Source organism: Xenopus laevis, chromosome 3L (assembly GCF_017654675.1).
Source record: "Xenopus laevis strain J_2021 chromosome 3L, Xenopus_laevis_v10.1, whole genome shotgun sequence".
NCBI lineage: Eukaryota > Metazoa > Chordata > Amphibia > Anura > Pipidae > Xenopus > Xenopus laevis.
This window is the reverse complement of record NC_054375.1, coordinates 152,912,189-152,928,444: the sequence shown is the minus strand read 5'-3', so window position 1 is coordinate 152,928,444 and position 16,256 is coordinate 152,912,189.

The following is a 16,256-nucleotide window of genomic DNA, read 5'->3' as shown; positions in this document are numbered from 1 at the left end:
GGCCCAAGAAATAGGTGCTTTTTGCATGTGAACTTATGTGCACCCACTTGCACCCCTTAGTGTCCTTACAACTCTGTGTGGGGTCTTCATAAATGATTCCTATGATCTGTTGTTTGTATTATCATGTGGTTTATGTCTAATAAAGGCATATGTGAGCTCTCAGCAAACCTACAGATCACTTTCCTACTACAAGTATGAGACTTACAGGCCTGTACCCACCAGGTTGAGACTGCAATCCTTTTTTAAAGTGGTCTTTCTACTGCAGGGGTTAGTCATTTCAGGGGATGTATAAAAGGATCCAAACATGCTTGATCAGATCTAAGGAAGTAGTAGGTGTTTACCTCCTTAGGTTAATCTTATAGGGTTTGGATTGCCTACCTTGTAGTATTTTCAAGAGGGGACTAAAACTGTTATTACAACACTGACTTACAGTGCACATTTAATGAATATGTTCCAGATATTGAGATGTTGATATATTGAATAGTACGTTGGATTTTCTGCTTGGATCATTGGCATTTACTTTCTAAATCATCGAGTTCCAGGCTGACAGCAAGAACGGTTTAAGCCACTGGAACGGCTGTGCCTGGTGGAAATTGTTGATGGAAATTGTTGAGTTCAAAAGGATGTGGAAGTGCCTCCTGGCCTAACAAGCTGATAGGTATGCAACTGGAACAATCTGTCAACTGTCTGTCCTTCCAAGTACAAACAGTGCCACCAAGACCAACAGACTTAGTTGGAAAATAAACAAGTTGACCCTTGACTCATCCATCTCTACAGTCACATCTACTGTATATGAACTTATTGAACCAGAATAAAGTTTCAGTATCTCTATAGCAGAAATGATCCAGCCCAGGAGTTTCCCATCTTGGATTTTGTTAGGAGTGTCTGTGACACTCACATGCTCAGTGGGCTCTGATTGGCTGTTGAGAAGCTAAGCTTAGGGCTCGTCACTAATTATCCAGCAGAAAATGAGCTTCCCTGGCTGTAATATAAGCTGATGCTACAGGTTTGCTGATTATTCAATTCTGATGCTAATTGCACTGGTTTCTGTGCTGCTATGTAGTAATTATCTGTATCCAAAGGATTTTTGTATATTTTACACCTGTCGGAGAGATAAATCTTTATCTCTTCTGCTGCTAAACTGGTAAGTAAGTCTTGGAAACTTCCATCTTTTTGTCAAGTTGATACTTTCCTGTTGAATAACAGAGTAATGGTTGAAGTCGTATCCAGTTCTGCAATATTATATTTATATGTCTAGTCTGGTAACGCCGACGGAAGAACGATGACCAGACTGTGTAAATACAGGTTCATCAGACCTGAGTTCTAGTACCAGTCAAACAAATCCTTATTCAGTGGCCGTAATAATGTATTTTTTTCCATCCACCTCCAAAAACCAAAGTTGTCTGATATTCTCACATGTTAATGGAGCAGGCCAAGGAGGAACAACATTTTTCTGTTATTTGTTTTACACAAAAATACTGGAGACCAAACTTCCACTCTGTATTCTAGATGGGGTCTTGCCTGTGTTGCGACACTGTTGGCCAAATATAAGTAAATCGCATTAAATGCAATGACACTGTCCAATTGGCTTGACATTAGGAGTCATTTCTAGCATGAAAGACAGGGTGCAAAGTGCTTAAACAATCCATCATGTTTTTACCACAAGTCTCTGCTTCGTTTTCTCCATTTCAGAGACCTGTGCTCTCTTCCATGAATACAGTGCTGCCTGAACTTGGCTCTGTTCATAAGGGGTGGGCGGAGGGGATGCAGGTGGGTGCCCAGCTCCCATCATTTAACCCTGCAATGGGGTGCCAGGCCCAATAACTTATGTGCACCCACTTGCACCCCTTAGTGTCCTTACAACTCTGTGTGGGGTCTTCATAAATGATTCCTATGATCTGTTGTTTGTATTATCATGCGGTTTATGTCTCATAAAGGCATATGTGAGCTCTCAGCAAACCTACAGATCACTTTCCAACTATAAGTATGAGACTTACAGGCCTGTACCCACCAGGTTGAGACTACAATCCCTTTTTAAAGTGGTCTTTCTACTGCAGGGGTAAGTCATTATAGGGGAGATATAAAAGGATCCAAACATGCTTGATCAGATCTAAGGAAGTGGTAGGTCTTTACCTCCTTAGGTTAATCTTATTGGGTTTGGATTGCCTATTGCCTACCTTGTAGTATTCTCAAGAGGGGACTAAAACTGTTATTAAAACACTGACTTACAGTGTACAGTTAATGAATATGTTCCAGATATTGAGATGTTGATATATTGAATAGTATGTTGGGTTTTTTGCTTGGATCATTGGCATTTACTTTCTAAATCATCGAGTTCCAGGCTGACAGCAAGAACGGTTTAAGCTACTGGAACGGCTGTGCCTGGTGGAAATTGTTGATGGAAATTGTTGATGGAAATTGTTGAGTTCAGAAGGATGTGGAAGTGCCTCCTGGCCTAACAAGCTGATAGGTATGCAACTGGAACAATCTGTCAACTATCTGTCCTTCCAAGTTCAAACAGCCCCACCAAGACCAACAGACTTAGTTGGAACAGAAACAAGTTGATGTGCAAACCAACATGACAGAAAGGTAGAACAGTAGAACGAATCCAGCACACGAAATCTGCTCAAGGGTTATTACCCGTGTTTAATGCCAAGCCAAACAGGTTACAACGAAGGGGTACGCCCCCAAAACGTTGTAACCTGTTTGGCTTGGCATTAAACATGGGTAATAACCCTTGAGCAGATTTCGTGTGCTGGATTCATTCTACTTATTTACCATTTTTTGGAGGTGCCGTCCTCCTATGTTCCATGCACCGTGAACGTGAAAATAGGGAACAGGTGTGCATCTGCATTTCGTTTGGCTGAAGAAAGGTAGAACAACCATTGGGGACCACAGAGTCACTGAGGACAAAGGAATTGGATATGAAACCAGGAGACACAGAATCACCCTTGACTCATCCATCTCTACAGTCACATCTATATGAACTTATTGAACCAGAATAAAGTTTCTGTATCTCTATAGCAGAAATGATCCAGCCCAGGAGTTTCCCATCTTGGATTTTGTTAGGAGTTTCTGTGACTACTAATCAGCCTTATATTGTGACATTTCTATTCTATGTGTACTGTATATTGTGAGTGGGTCCCTAAGCTCAGTAAGTGACAGCAGCACAGAGCATGTGCAGTGAATCAGCAGAAAAGAAGATGGGGAGCTACTGGGGCATCTTTGGAGACACAGGTCTTTACTGCTAAAGGGCTGTGGTTGCCTTGGGCTGGTACAGAAGCACAAAACATCATGTACAACATTTCTAGCTACTTCTTTAGTTAGGTTTTATTTCTCCTTTAAGGGGGAGACTAGTGTAGTCTAGTAATTCCTTAGTCCATTAATCACCCCAGTGTTTGCTTGTTTGTTGGAACCTCAGATCATGGGATTTACTGAACATTACTATGCTAGAGATTACTAAGGTATTAACTTTTTTTCCTGAAAATTTTGTCTGCATTTGGTTGGATCCTAGTAAGCCTGGATTTGGTGTAAAGGCTACAAAGGCCCAGTTTAGGATGACATAAATTAAGAGGAGAAATGCTTCCAAGCCACCTGGGAAACGTGCTTAATTGTGGAGCACTAAGTGCTAGGCTATGTAATTGGATCCTTGGGTGGTCCAGACAAGAGTAGTCAGGATAAAACATTGAGAGTAAAGTCATACAGAAGTGGCCTATCCCTGAGCAGTGGCGTGACTAACAACGCAAGGACTTGGGTGCTGGTTGTGCACCAGCGTCCCCCATTGGGACCTTCTCTACCTGATTCATGTGCTAGTCTTTTCCCAGCAGACACACCAAAAAAATTCCCTCTGCCCTACCACCCATGATATTATTTATGGAGGCTCCAGTGGGCCCCATGATGCCCGGGTGCAGCCGTGGTAGGTATGCCACTGTCCCAGGGACTTGCTATCATTTGATTTGTTTGTAGCATGGGAGAGATGAGACAATCCTGGACATAACAAAAGGGAGGTCGATGGCATCATAATGGCCCCTTGGTTATACTCTAGTGCTTGGATAAGAAATCATAAATGGGCTGATGAAATGACTGAGAAGACTAGCAGAGATGATAGTGATCTGTCACATGGTGTGAATTAAAGTGACAGAATAGGGCTGGGAATCATTTGGGTGGGAATAGAAGAAAGGTACAGGTGACACTAGTGTTTATTTCCTTGATGAACTGTGTAAATGTTAGTGTTAGTGTTAGTGTAAATGTTAGTGTTAGTGTAAATGTTAGTGTTAGTGTAACTGTTCTTTGCCGAAGAGCTTAAGGAGTTTGTTATTGCTCAAGCAGTGCTCCAGAAGGAAAATATTAAGACTAATGTTTCACATCAGGTTTTCTCTTTCACTGCAAAAATGTCTCCAGCGAATATGGCTCTTCTGTTGGCACCTGCTTAATGTGCCAGTCTCCCACACTTTCACTGTTTTCCATGTGCCAGTCTCCCCCACTTCTCCCATTTTCCATGTGCCAGTCTCCCCAATTTCACTGTCTTCCATGCGCCAGTGTCCCCCACTTTCACTGTTTTCCATGTGCCAGTCTCCCCCACTTTCACTGTCTTTTATGTGCCAGTCTCCCCACTTCTCCCATTTTCCATGTGCCAGTCTCCCCACTTTAACTGTCTTCCATATGCCAGTCTCCCCCACTTTTCCCATTTTCCATGTGCCAGTCTCCCCCACTTTCACTGTCTTCCATGTGCCAGTCTCCCCTTTTCCTTACACAGGTTACAGTTATGTATCTTAAATCAGTATGAAGATGGTGATATTTTTCTTAATCTGTATGGGTGTCAGGGGTGTTGCTGGGAAGCTAAAGCACCCGAGGCTCATGACACATATATTATAGTACAATATACATGTACAAATATGATTTATCTTCTCTATTCTGAAATTCGGACTTCCCTTTACTTTGTGTCCCTTTTCCCTTCTGTGTTTGTCTTATCTTTAGCAAGGGACTTAGAGAGGGAGTTCCGGGTTACTTAGAGATACAACCTGTGCCACGTAGCTGGAGCTTCAGAGGTGTCAGAAGGTTTTGGTTCCTTAAGGACTCGGCTATTTTTTCCATCAACAACAAGCTCTTTGCCAGGGATGGGGGGCGCCTCAATGATGATGGTGCAGCTGTTTTGGGGGAGAGGGTGGCTAGAGGGTTGGAGGAGACTTTAGATTAGGAGTAAGCAGGGGTACAGTGAGTAATTCTGGGGAAGACAGGCAGGCCCGGATTTGTGGAAAGGCCCCCTAGGCCCGGGCCTAGGGTGGCAGGATTTTAATGGGGCGGCATGCTGCCCCACCACACCCACATTGGTTCAAAAACACTGGGGATATTTTTTTTTTTTTTAAATTTCCCCATTGAAAGGGAATGGCACAGGGGTGATGAACGGCAGTTGGCCTAGGGGCGCTCTCTATGTAAATCCGGCCCTGAAGACTTGTTAGTTGAGGATTTGGGTATATTTGGCGTTGCCGAAACACAGCTGAAGGAGTCACAGTAAATATATGAGGTTATACCTTGTTTATAGGGATGGGGCAATGAAAAGTTTCAAACCCAATATAAAGGGAGAAGTCATAGCGGAAATGAAGGGGCTGAAGCCCTGGGGCAGAACTTTTCACAGATTGTTAAGTATCAGTCAAATAAATTGTAAGTTTTGCTATTGACACCCCCCCCCCCCTCAAGTTGTGCAAATTGTAAAGACTGCAAGTTTGGGGCAAGTCTTGATGTTGGGAATTACAGATACTGACTGGGGCAACAGGACAGTTAATGGGAACAAGTTTATAATCTGGTTACATGAAAATTGTATGTCCCATGTTGTTGAGAAGCCAATCAGAAATGACCTTCAGTTTCACTCTTTAATACATATGTCCCGAAAAATCACATACAGCAACAGAATTCTCCCAGTGTTTCTTAGAAATAAATGTAACTAGCAAGATAGGCGTGACTACTGAGGGACTTAGTAATCCTTTGTTTGCTAAATATGTAATGAAACAACACGTACCTGCTATCCCACAGTCACACTCCCTTCCCAGATACTATTATCCACTGTTACTATAGGCACCATCTCTCCCTACTATACCTGCTATCCCACAGTCACACTCCCTTCCCAGAGACTATTATCCACTGTTACTATAGACACCATCTCTCCCTACTATACCTGCTATCTCACAGTCACACTCCCTTCCCGAGACTATTATCCACTGTTACTATAGGTACCATCTCTCCCTACTATACCTGCTATCCCACAGTCACACTCCCTTCCCAGAGACTATTATCCCACTGTTACTATAGACACATCTCTCCCTACTATACCTCCTATCCCACAGTCACACTCCCTTCCCAGAGACTATTATCAACTGTTACTATAGACACCATCTCTCCCTACTATACCTGCTATCCCACAGTCACACTCCCTTCCCAGAGACTATTATCAACTGTTACTATAGGCACCATCTCTCCCTACTATACCTGCTATCTCACAGTCACACTCCCTTCCCAGAGACTATTATCCACTGTTACTATAGACACCATCTCTCCCTACTATACCTGCTATCCCACAGTCACACTCCCTTCCCAGAGACTATTATCCACTGTTACTATAGACACATCTCTCCCTACTATACCTGCTATCCCACAGTCACGCTCCCTTCCCAGAGACTATTATCCCACTGTTACTATAGGCACCATCTCTCCCTACTATACCTGCTATCCCACAGTCACACTCCCTTCCCAGAGACTATTATCCACTGTTACTATAGACACATCTCTCCCTACTATACCTCCTATCCCACAGTCACACTCCCTTCCCAGAGACTATTATCAACTGTTACTATAGACACCATCTCTCCCTACTATACCTGCTATCCCACAGTCACACTCCCTTCCCAGAGACTATTATCAACTGTTACTATAGGCACCATCTCTCCCTACTATACCTGCTATCCCACAGTCACACTCCCTTCCCAGAGACTATTATCCACTGTTACTATAGACACCATCTCTCCCTACTATACCTGCTATCCCACAGTCACACTCCCTTCCCAGAGACTATTATCAACTGTTACTATAGGCACCATCTCTCCCTACTATACCTGCTATCCCACAGTCACACTCCCTTCCCAGAGACTATTATCCACTGTTACTATAGACACCATCTCTCCCTACTATACCTGCTATCCCACAGTCACACTCCCTTCCCAGAGACTATTATCCACTGTTACTATAGACACCATCTCTCCCTACTATACCTGCTATCCCACAGTCACACTCCCTTCCCAGAGACTATTATCCACTGTTACTATAGGCACCATCTCTCCCTACTATACCTGCTATCCCACAGTCACACTCCCTTCCCAGAGACTATTATCCCCACTGTTACTATAGGCACCATCTCTCCCTACTATACCTGCTATCCCACAGTCACACTCCCTTCCCAGAGACTATTATCCACTGTTACTATAGGCACCATCTCTCCCTACTATACCTGCTATCCCACAGTCACACTCCCTTCCCAGAGACTATTATCCACTGTTACTATAGGCCCCATCTCTCCCTACTATACCTGCTATCCCACAGTCACACTCCCTTCCCAGAGACTATTATCCCACTGTTACTATAGACACCATCCTCTCCTACTGATACCTGCTAACCGCACATCACACTCCCTTTCCCAGAGACTATTATCCCACTGTTTACTATAGACACCATATCTCCCTCACTATATATCCTGCTATCCCACAGTCCCACTTCCCTTCCAGAGACTATTCATCACTGTTACTATAGGCACCAACTTCTCCCTACTATAGCCTGCTATCCCACAGTCACACTCACCTTCCCAGAAGAACTATTATCACCTGTTACTGATAGACCAACCCCCCATCGTCTCCTAACTATACCTCTGCTATTCCCACAGTACATCGCTTCCAGAGATCTACTATCCATGTTATGATAAGCATCTCTTCCCTACTATTAATACCTGCTACCCACAGTCAACTCCTTCAGAGACTATTATCCACTGTTACTATAGGTACCGATTCTTCCTACTATACCTCTACCCAAAGTCACACTCCCTTCCCAGAGACTATAATCCACTGTTACTATAGGCACCATCTCTCGCCTACTATACCTGCTATCCCACAGTCACACTCCCTTCCCAGAGACTATTATCCACTGTTACTATAGGCACCATCTCTCCCTACTATACCTGCTATCCCACAGTCACACTCCCTTCCCAGAGACTATTATCCACTGTTACTATAGGCACCATCTCTCCCTACTATACCTGCTATCCCACAGTCACACTCCCTTCCCAGAGACTATTATCCACTGTTACTATAGGACACCATCTCTCCCTACTATACCTGCTATCCCACAGTCACACTCCCTTCCCAGAGACTATTATCCACTGTTACTATAGCACCATCTCTCCCTACTATACCTGCTATCCCACAGTCACACTCCCTTCCCAGAGACTATTATCCACTGTTACTATAGGCACCATCTCTCCCTACTATACCTGCTATCCCACAGTCACACTCCCTTCCCAGAGACTATTATCCACTGTTACTATAGGCACCATCTCTCCCTACTATACCTGCTATCCCACAGTCACACTCCCTTCCCAGAGACTATTATCCACTGTTACTATAGGCACCATCTCTCCCTACTATAAACCTGCCTATCCCACAGTCACACTCCCTTTCCCAGAGACTATTATCCCACTGTTACTATAGACACCATCTCTCCCTACTATACCTGCTATCCCACAGTCACACTCCCTTCCCAGAGACTATTATCCACTGTTACTAAGACACCATCTCTCCCTACTATACCTGCTATCCCACAGTCACACTCCTTCCCAGAGACTATTATCCACTGTTACTATAGGCACCATCTCTCCCTACTATACCTGCTATCCCACAGTCACACTCCCTTCCCAGAGACTATTATCCACTGTTACTATAGCAACCATCTCTCCCTACTATACCTGCTATCCACAGTCACACTCCCTTCCCAGAGACTATTATCCACTGTTACTATAGGCACCCATCTCTCCCTACTATAACCTGCTATCCCACAGTCACACTCCCTTCCCAGAGACTATTATCCACTGTTACTATAGGCACCATCTCTCCCTACTATACCTGCTATCCCACAGTCACACTCCCTTCCCAGAGACTATTATCCACTGTTACTATAGGTACCATCTCTCCTACTATACCTGCTATCCCAAAGTCACACTCCCTTCCCAGAGACTATAATCCCACTGTTACTATAGGCACCATCTCTCCCTACTATACCTGCTATCCCACAGTCACACTCCCTTCCCAGAGACTATTATCCACTGTTACTATAGGCACCATCTCTCCCTACTATACCTGCTATCCCACAGTCACACTCCCTTCCCAGAGACTATTATCCACGTTTGGAAGTATTTGTAGTAACATGGACCAGATTCAGCCTAAAGAAGTGTCCGCGTGGGCTACCGAGAAAGATGTAGACACTGTTGGCATATTTGCGGTGGACGGTGTAGGCCCAAGGGTTACTCAGAAGGGCCTTTAGCTGGTGATGGAGGATGTACCACTATGTAGGGGGAGCCGCATAGTGGCCGAGGCCTGCTCTAAAGTGCCAAATAGGCGGTCGTTGTTATATAAGGTTTAGGGGGAATACTCCACCAGGAATATCCTGAAGGTTTGAAACCCGTGGCCTATGTCAGTCGGAGTATCAGCAGCACCGAGAAGAATAATCCTGTGCATAAATTGGAGTTTTTGGCTCTAAAGTGGGCCATTACTGAGAAACTGCATGATTATCTATATGGAGCACAGTTTGAGGTAAGAACTGATAATAACCCGCTGACATACATTTTAACCACTGCAAAATTGGATGCTGCGGGGCACCGATGGCTGGCTGCTTTAACAAATTATCAGTTCTCATTGAAATACAAGCAGGGACCTAAGAATGTGGGTGCAGATGCTCTTTCCCGTCGCGAAGGAGGATGAATGGGAAGAGATTCCCAGTTTGGCTATTGCTGCTCACTGTGCCACCGCGGCGGTGTAAGGACAACACATAGCCAGCAATGAGTGTGCCACGAGCTCTGCATCAAACTGAGCCGATATTCGATTTTCTACACAGTGGACTGAGATTGAAAAGCTACAACCTTGGGAGAAGTTGGCCACAGAGGTATGGCACCTAAAGCTCAACAAAAAAAAACCTAACAATTCAGTTACTGCGTTCTTTGCTTCCCACGCGGCAACAGAGCAGCAACCTAAACCGGGCGCCATCTTGGATCCACCGCAGGCCCGGCCAGACTCTGATCCCATGCGAGACGCAGACCACACACGTGTCTCAACAGAGGAGTTAAAAACCATGCTTGTCGACATTAAGCGAACCCTGCAGGCGGAAATTAAGCAACTGTCGGTAGACATACGCAGAGAGCTACAAGACCTAGAGGAGCGCACGTCGCATATCGAAGCCAAAATGGGTGAATACGCGGATGCACATAACGACTTAGCTGACAACCATGCAAAAGTCGAAAAGAGATGGAACGACTGGTGAGTAAGATGGCAGACTTGGAGGATTGCCTGCCGCAGGAACAACCTCAAACTGCGTGGCATTCCAGAGTCAGTACAGGCGCAGGACTTGGAGGAATACCTAGCAGCATTGCTCAAGGTAATTATGCCTGATACCCTGACAATAGATAGAATACATAGGATCCCCAAGCTACGCAATGCCCCAGACTCAGCCCCATAGATGTGCTCACCAAATTGCACTTTTCCATATTAAAGAGAAACTTCTGCGTTCAGCCCGACACAAAGATAGCTGGCCTTCAAAATATGCTGACCTACAAATTTATTCAGACTTATCCCAGGCTACCTTAGCAAAAAGAAGAGCTTTTGGGGAGGCCACTAAGATTCTCCGGGACAACAACATTCCGTACCGGGGGGTTCCCGGTTAAGCTTATAGTCAATAATCAAGGTACCACGACCTCTCTTATAACACCCGAAGAGGCCAAAAAATCACTTTGCAGATGGAACCTGCTAAACACCCAAGCCTCCCCTCCACGCTCCCCACGGCAGATGCAAATACAAAAGCTGTCCAAGGAGTGGCGAGAAGCATAATATAAAACGCCGGCGCAAGCCCTGATGGAATATCTTGCAAACCTATTCTCGGTCCTAAGCACTGCAACTATGGCTCAGGGAGAACGGAGAGTCCAGCCCTCTCCCATACTTCATTTTTTCTTTTTGTGTTCCAAGCGCTGTTGCTTGTTATACCAACAGATACAACCCACTTTCCCCTCCACATTTCCCAGTTTCTGGAACAGCTGGGATACAATCTGGCGCAGTTCTACTTAAGTACCTACGCCATGAAGAGACTAAATGTTATTGTTGAACCAGAGCTGGTTCTATCTTGGTTTTTTATTTGGTTTTGGTTTCATACTAAATGTTTTTTACCTAATTCCAAGCTGCATTCTCACCATCTCATTTGTGGTACAGGTATGGGACCTATTATCCAGAATGCTCGGCACCTGGGGCTTTCCGGATAACGGGTGTTTCCATAATTTAGAACGTCATACCTTAAATCTACTAGAAAATCATGTAAACATGAAATAAACCCAATAGGCTGGTTTTGCTTCCAATAAGGATTAATTATATCTTAGTTGGGATCAAGTACAAAGTACTGTTTTAGTATTACAGAGAAAAAGGTAATCGTTTTCAAAAATTTGTATTATTTGATTATAATGGAGTCTATGGGAGACGGCCTTTCCGTTATTCGGAACTTTCTGGATAACGGGTTTCCGGATAACGGATCCTATACCTGTAATAAAGCACTGCGTATCTTGACAGCGCTATATAAATAAATGATGATGATAACACTAATAAGTCACAGTATATTTCTTATCGATGCATTTTGTTACAGTTCTACAAATTAATGTGGAAAGATAAGCTCTGGATCAAGCAAACATGCGATGCACAAGATGGTTAAATTTTATTCACTAAATGCCAGGGGGCTGAATACTCCGCAAAAAAGAAATCTGGCCCTTAATGAAGCACACAAAATTAAAGCGGATGTACTGAAGTTCCAAGAAACTCATTTAAAAAAACATTTCATAATAAAAGGTTCCCACATAACTTCCACGCCCTATCAAACACTAAAACTAAAGGCGTTTCTATATTAATTAGTGCTACTACCACATTCCAGATGCATCACATGGTGGCTGATCCCTTAGGCAGGTACCTATTGTAAGTCTGCACGCTAGATAATCAGATGTATACATTGATTAATGTCTACGCCCCAAATGAAAACCAGTTGCAATTCCTAAGTAAAACACTAACACATCTTATGCAATATAGAAAAGGCAAATGTGTTGTAGCTGGGGACTTTAACCTTGTGCCAGACCCCCCTATGGATATTCACAGAGCTACCTCACAAGCCATAAATAAGCAACAACTAACACAGGCTAAAACGTTCAAGGAATTACTCCACAGCTATGCCCTTATTGATGTATGGAGAGCTCTGCACCCATTGGAAAAAGAGTACACATATCATTCTCCCAGATTTTTAACCCACACAAGAATTGACCTCTTTCTTCTAGACCCCCAGACCACAGCACAAGCCACAAAAGCTTGGATAGGAATCCAGTCATGGTCTGACCATGAACCAATTGGAATTGATATAGGTTTCTTCCCTAATAGGAAAACCTTAACCCCTTGGAGATTCAATGATTCCCTACTATCTCACCTAGATATCCTAGAGTACCTGAAATTATCCCTGAACTCATACTTTCAAACCAACGTCACTCCAGAAGTTGATTGCCAAACGGTATGGCTAGCACACAAAGCCACAATGAGAGGAGAAATTATCTCAAGCAGCTAACCTTCTTAAAAGAATCTAAAAAATATTAAATACAGCAGACAATCAGAGATCTAGAGTAAGACTATTATACCCAACCCACCCCAAGCTAACAAAATTCAAACACACAAGCTAGAACTGCAAGAATTACTTCTTATTAAAACAGAACATAGGCTAAAGCTCCTCAAACTATACTACACAAAAAGTAATAAAGCTGACAAATTACTTGAGAAATAGACAAGCCCACACCAGAATACAATATATAAAAGATTAACAGCACAAATCACAGAACCATGAAAGATAGCTAACCATTTTACCTCGAAAGATAGCTAATCATTTTTGCCTACTCTTCATTGTACAGTTTATCTAATAAACGAGACGAGCCCCAACCTACACAAGAAGCAATACTAACATGTTTAGACATATAAGTCCCTCTGAGGCACAATGTGAACAACTAAACGCCTCTCTCACCAAGGAGGAAGTCATCCAAGCTTTAAAATTGTTAAAGCTAGGCAAAGCACCAGGGCTGGATGGCTACACCAACGCCTACTATAAAGCATATGCAGATATCCTAACTCCCCATTTGCTGAATCTATTTAAATCCATTATGGACACGGGTGAAATTAATCCTGAATTCCTCCAGGCACATATCTCAACCATTCCCAAACCTGGAACAGCACCAGACCAATGGCACAACTACAGACCTATAGCTCTACTGAATACATATCTCAGCTTTACTCCAAAATACTAGTACTTCCTCTGAACAAAGTTTTACCATATTTGATATAATATGATCAGGTGGGATTTTTGCCTGGACGTCAAGCTCCTGAAAACACTAGGAGGCTCCATAACCTCTTACACATAATCAAATGGGGAAAAATCCCAGCTTTAATACTAAAATTGATAGGATCCACTGGGGATACATGATGCACACCCTCAATAAATTTGGACTGGGGCAAACCTTCCTGAAGGCAATAACCCCACTTTATTCCAAGCTTTCAGCTAAAGTCTTTACCTCTGGAATTCTGTCAGACGCCTTCAGTATCTCTAATGGTACTAGACAGGGGTGCCCGCTGTCCCCCTTGTTTTTTGCATTAATGGTTGAGCCTTTAGCCATCAGAATAAGACAGAATCAAGATATCCGTGGGGTCCCGACAAAGTCTGGCCACAACACTATAGGATTATTTGCGGATGATATTATATTAACATTAACCAACTTACATGTAACCTTACCTAAAGTTTTCCAAGAACTACAGTCCTTTTATCAGACATCCTGGATAAAATAAATTCCCCAAAAAATACAGGCATTACCAATTAATATTCCTGAGCAGGAGAAACATCAACTTAAAAGTAGTCACCCATTTGAATGAAGAGACACCTATGTCACATATCTAGGGGTTAACCTAACTAAAGGCCCAGAACTACTATACAAATATAATTACATCCACCTACAGAAGACTATTCAAGAAAATTATTTTAAATGGAAACCTTTGTATATTTCATGGGAAGGCAGGATAAATGCTGCCAAAATGAATATACTGCCGAAAATGTTTTATTTATTTAGGACAATACAGATTGATCTCCCGTTGCATTATATTAAAACATTGCAGAAACAAATGAATGGGGAGGGAACAAACCTCGTACAGCTGCTAAGGTATTGCCACAACCAGTTTCTGTAGGAGGTTTGGGACTACCGAATGTCAATAGCTATTATAGAGCATCATTGCTGGATACAGCCATAAAAATGCACAGTCCAATTTCTTGCAGACAGTGGCTAGACTTCATCCACTGTCAGTATTCCCCAGCTTTTATGGACTCCACCGCAATATAGACCTAAGCAAAATCCACACCTACCCACCACTGAGTTAGTGATGAAAACTTGGGACAAAGAGAGGTCTAACTTAAAAACTGGCAAACGTATCTCTCCCAGAACTCCATTATTAAGCCTTCAATTTTTTCTACAGGATCTACCTGTGCAATCGTGGATAACTAAAGGACTGAACCTAGGTAGAGACTTATATGGAATAAATAAATATCTATCATTCCAGGATCTACAAAATCAACATCAACTTGCGGACATCGATAGATATACCTACATAAGAATAACGCATTTGCTTATGAAGCACATACCAAACTATAAAAGCTGCCCACAACAATCCAACTTTGAGCAACTAACAGCTTCAGGATGGTCTTCAAGAGCGACTCTCTCTAGTAGTTACAAACTTTCGGTTATCGATCCCCAGGATCACAAATATCCCTATATGATTAAATTGGAAAGGGATCTACAACTATCCCTAAATGCGAACCAATGGCACGATGCAGCACAGATACTATCGGGGACCATATAGAATCACATAAAAAATTGATATACAGATGGCACCTGACCCCAATGAAACGAAACAAGATCTCGGATAAGCACTCGCCGTTATGCTGGAGAAATTGTGGGAACAATGGAACTTTACTGCATTTGTGGTGGGAATGCCCAACAAATATGGAATTCAGTGTATCGTACTATATCAAACGTCCTCCAAATAGATATTCCTTGTGAACCACAAGTAGCACTACCGTTGATGTTTCCAGAACAAGTCCCTAAACCTACTAAAAAATTGCTCTTCCACTTGACTATGAAGATTTTCATTCATCCAGGTCATAGTGAAGAGTTACAATGTGCCATTGTAAATGGATTAGTGGAAGAGTTTATATGCCGAGAACTTCCCACACCAGTCAGTTGTACTGAAGAAGCTGCTCGGATGAGTAGTGAAACGTCTTCATTGATTACTCAGCAAGTCCAGCTCTTCCACTTGTTTAATTCCACCACAATTATGATAGCTAAATACTGGAAGCCAGGGGGCCCCATACAACTAGAGCAAATCATTGCAGCTGTAGATACCAGAGCAGCAATGGAACATATGGCGGCCCGCATTGAAAACAGAACATCAATGTATGAGACTATATGGACACCATGGCTGGCATACAGGAAAGTACAGACTGTAACCTAAAGGCAGCCATTGCCTATGATACAGCACAATGAATGAACCCACTGGTAAGTTAGAAATGACATAACAATAAGGTGACTGAGTGCAGCTTGGATTACGGTTTAGAAATATTAATTTAAATCACAAATTTTCCTTTTTATTTTTTTTATTTTTCATCATTTTCAATTCTGTTACTAATACCAACAGGTGTCTCTCCTTACTGTCCTGTTTACTAAAACAGAATTACAGAGGTTCGTACCTACTACGGGGACCTTAAATTTTCCCATGTGTAAAAGGTTCAATGTGTGAATAATATGTTATTCTGTTTTTCACTGATTGCCTCAAATAAAGAGTTATAAAAAAAAAAAATGAGATCTGCTTGTGAGTCAAGATATTTTGAATCCCAAGATCACACGA